Source organism: Phalaenopsis equestris, unplaced genomic scaffold (assembly GCF_001263595.1).
Source record: "Phalaenopsis equestris unplaced genomic scaffold, ASM126359v1 Scaffold000413, whole genome shotgun sequence".
Classification (NCBI taxonomy): domain Eukaryota; kingdom Viridiplantae; phylum Streptophyta; class Magnoliopsida; order Asparagales; family Orchidaceae; genus Phalaenopsis; species Phalaenopsis equestris.
In genome coordinates, this window is record NW_018164854.1 from 251,391 (window position 1) to 256,181 (window position 4,791).

Genomic DNA, 4,791 nt, shown 5'->3' on the forward strand with positions numbered 1-4,791 from the left:
CAGACCAAACGGATGTCATATTTTTCTTAGTTTATTTGATCGAGCCTCACCCTCAAGTCTTGTGTTTATCCCTCGGGGTAGATACAGGATTTGAGGAAGAGTGCTCTTTCATTTAAACTATGAAAGATATGAGGTCAGTTTGATTTCATATTTTTCTAAAATTATATACATATATATACGTAAATTAAAACGTCCTTCCGAAGCGGGCGACGAGATTTCGATTCCGGCGACCGACAGCTTCTTACGGGCGACCCCCCAAACTTTCTTCAAACCTTCTTTTTAAGTGCCGACAACCGCCTTTTGTTAGAAGCATAACCAACAAACACAATTTTTTTAGTTATGGGATCAAATTTCTCTTAATTATAACTAAGAATGTGAACAAAAATAGTACACATAAATGTATTTAGAGGCAAAGAAGATGAGAGCCAATTCATGATTTTTTTTAAATATCAAAAGGTGTTTCAAAGTTTAAAAACTTATTCGGCATTATATTTATGAGAAACACAATAATAAGAACGGCTTCACCCCAAAGATATTTTGGCATATGATTGATGAACAATAATTCCCGAGTTATTTTTAATAAGTGTTTGTTTTTTCTTTCAACCAAATCTTTTTATCATAAAATGTTGGCACAAAAGCTTTGATGGACTAATCCTTTTTCGAAAAAAAGTTTGACCCAAATTATGTTTGAAATATTCTCGGCCATTTTCACTCAATAATTTTGAATATTTTTTTGAAATCACATTTGTATCATTGTGTAAAAGTTTGTAACAATTATATATAATTTAGATTTTTCTTTCATTAAAAAAACTGACTTAATCTTGCGTGATCATCGATGACTGTCACAAATTATTATTTTTTCAAATATTTAAGAGAATTACAATGACCCCATATACCACTATGAATCAAAGTAAATTGTGTAGTTGGTTTATAAATTTGTAAAAGAAATCACACACATCATGTTTAGCAAACTGCCAAACTTCACGTTGAAATAATATATTTTTATTCTGGAATAAACTAGAAAGAATGTATTTTAAATGTTGTATGATGATCGGACTTCACATTCAAAGGAGGACAAATTTTTATTCCGAAATAAACTAGGAAGCATGTATTTTAAATAATGAGAACTATGATGACCTAACCTATAATGTCATAGCATAATATCAATGTATTTACAAATAAGGACAGAGTTTAAACAAATATTTTAATATTTTTTGTTGTGGTTAAGTACATCTTCAAAATAATAGAGTTCATTTTTTTATTTAACATTACAAATTATCCTCCCAATGATCAATTCTTGAAACTCACAACAAAAAGGATAGAAATTAGCTTTACACTGGTGGTCAAAAGTAATTTTAATAATGGACAATAAGGTACAAGATAAATTTAGAACATGGAGTACATCAAAAAGAGTTAAAAACGGAATGAGTCTGACAATTCCTATCCCAACAATTACCGAGAGAGAATCATTAATGATTTTGACACTTTTATTGTTTGCACGAGGTCTATAGGATGAGAACAATTTAGAGCAACTAGTCATATGATCAGTTGCACCAAAATCAACTATCCAAGAATGAATAGAATTATGAAAAGCACATAACAACGTAGTGGCTGGAGAGACCCTTTTGTACAAATGAGTATTATGGAGTTATGGGCAATTTTAGAGATTAAACATTTTTTTTCAGATGCTATGATTGTTTCTTGGCGAAAGGGACTGAAACCAAGTTTGTAGGAGGCATTTTAGTTTCCTCGACAATAGGTTGATAAAATCAACCTTCTCGTTTGGATTTTGATTTCTAATTCACTGGTTTAAAATGAAGCTTCCAACATTTGTCCTTCATATGTCATGTTTTTTTGCAATGCTCGCACCACCATGGGTTTGGTGCGTGTTTGCAAAGCTCCATAAGTTGAAGGTCATGAGTCACACGACCGACGTGGTGGAAGGAAAACACACACAACTCCTTCATAAAAGGAAGATTGTGCGTTCAATTCTCACTAGAAGCTTCAACTTTCGATCCACAAAGGGAGCTTCAGCACTCTCGAGTCATATGTCCAATCACAAAGGGGGAAAACACACGCAATGCCTTTGTATAGGAAAGATAACAGAAGCTTCAGCCTCGATCCAACTTAAGAGAAATAACCCCTCGTAATAAAATAAGGAAATAAAAATTATAACATGCCAACAATATTAAGCTCTAAAAACAAAAAATACCAAAATAGGAGATGTTAAAAATAAAATCTTCCTAAAATTTCAACATAAATCAAATTAGAACAATATATAATTGAAGTAGACCATTTCTAAAGCCTTTGTAGGCCCATTGCTATTTATGAGCAAATATTTCATATTTTTTAGTTTGATTTATTTTATTAAGATCAATTATTTTCTCTAAAAAATAATATATATGAATTAAAAATTTTGATTGATAATAGATTTGATTAAATTTTATTTTTAAATTTACCCTTTTCATTGTAAGCATATTTCTACTAATAAAAATTGATAGCTTATATTACGTTTTGAATGTTCATGAAGGAAAAAAAATATTTTGTGAGCCAATCGAATATTTCCCATCCGTCACTTTCATAATAAGATAACATGCCAAGCTCTTTTCCAACAACCCTAATCATGAAAAAAGTCGAACAAAAACCTAAAAAGCAATGCTAAAATCTGCAAAATATGCATCAATTGGTTGACCTCTAAGAGGAACAAAAGAATAAGGGAGAGAGAAGTTGACCTTAGAGACTATCATCACATTACAACCCAATGTAGTGATTTACTACTCATGAGAATGTTCAACATGAATCACCTTGGACATAATTAAAAGCCCATTCATAAGATCGGGCTAATGGACAGAAAGGAGGTGACAATCATGGCCAAAAGTCTAGAGAGACGGGTTTGATAATATATATGGAAGGCTTGGTCACGACCGCCATAGTTCTGGCACAAAAGATTCATTCACTGGTTGATATCATGGCATCATCATTTTGGTTCGGATTTTTATATTATCTAACTTACATAATAAAAGAGATATGTTTATAGAGCTTTTTAAACTATAGATTTTTATTGCTTTTATGTGATTTACTTTGATTACATCAGCCTAATTGAATTAGAAAATTTATACTCTAAACCATCCCGCAAATTCAATCAAAGCAGGCCCTTGGCAGCTATCAAGTCATCTACTAATGAGAAACATAAAAGGGGAAAAAATCAATAGAAGATGGACTTCATCGACGAAATGAAGCTCTGAAACCTTCATTTTCGGGCCAAGCAGAAAAAACTTAAAAACATATGTTAAGAACCGATAAGAAATATTAGATTTAATTCATTCAAGGTATTGGCTTTGCAATGAAGATCCAATGAACATGGATTAAATGGCCACTGGGTACAAAAAAGGTTCATTTGATTATACACAAGATTTCTTAAATCACGTAAATCAAAATGCCTCATATAATTTGGATATTTTCAATCCATTCTTGAAATTCCCTGCATCATTTGGGTAATTGTAATAATCTAGCAAAACATCGGATTGGATCAAATAAATTGAAAGCCAAAAGGATCTCGTGGTTACAAAAGATCGGAAAATAATGCAAAGCTATATTTCACCAAAGTGAAAAACTTGACTTAAAAATTAATTATAGATTTTCATGAATAGAGAAAGAGTAATGGTCAAGGAAATACTGAACTTTCAGAGATTACACCAAACAATTCGCAATTTGCTGCAAATATCGAAGAAAATGTGAACAGAAGCAATAAAGTGCACTAATGAGCAGATTTAAAGTATCTATGATAAGAGGCAGACAAGCTTTAATTGTTTAAATGCAAGTTTTATAAAAATTGCAATTCATGGTGCTAGGATTTACAAAGGGAAAAACATAGGCCATTCATCTTAAGGTAGAAAGCTATACAGCATTGCAACAAATAGGATGCTACACGAGAAAAAGGCTGACAGGGAAAGTAAAAGTTTTGAAAGAATAATTATAAGCAGAGAATCAATTATTAAAAATAAGGACTTACTAAACTTTAGTTTCAAATAGTAACTCGTCTTCCTGGCGCAACGTCAAGGCCAAATATGTGCCACAGTACAATGGGACCTTTCATGCATAATGAATATGGTTCTTCAGTTGGCATAGGATTGCCAAATGAAATAAAAATTATTCATCAAACATGCTAAACAATATTAATCAGAACAAAAAAATAAACCATCTACTGAATTCTCATTGAAGGTAGATTTAGAGGGGGCCTGAAAGGCATGTGCTCCCTTCACCCCATCCTCAACCCGCTCAAACTTCTAAAATTTCTTTATATATCATATTTTTATATTTTTATTAAATGTGTTTTTCACTAAATACAAAATTTGTGGTCCTGCTAGAAAAAATTCTAACTCCACCTATGTGGCTACAATGCTTGAATATTTGATTCAACCGTCAATACAAGTACTGATTAAAGGCTACTGATGATAGTAATCATAATCGAAGCAACCAATAGAAACATGACTTTTTTGTGGAATACACAACTGACAATTTACTTCACCCAAGAAAATCCCTTGCTTATTGATCTGATAATGTTACGGTTTACTTCACCCAAGAAAATCCCTTGCTTATTTACTTCACCCAAGAAAATCCCTTGCTTATTGATGAAAACTTCTGATAATGTTACGGTTTATTTATGTACACATTTTGGGTTCATATTATAAATCAATATGACATGCATATAATTTATTATCACAAATACTAATAAAAACATAGAAAAACAAGCAAATGAATATGCAAATTAAAATATATGACCATTTGATT

At 31.5% G+C, this 4,791-nt stretch overlaps 1 protein-coding gene across 3 annotated transcripts in view; it reads right to left on the reverse strand.

The window, feature by feature from the left end:
- The window catches only part of LOC110027099, a 42,787-nt gene that overhangs the window by 34,982 nt on the left and 3,014 nt on the right, over window positions 1-4,791 (reverse strand). The window lies entirely within an intron of this gene.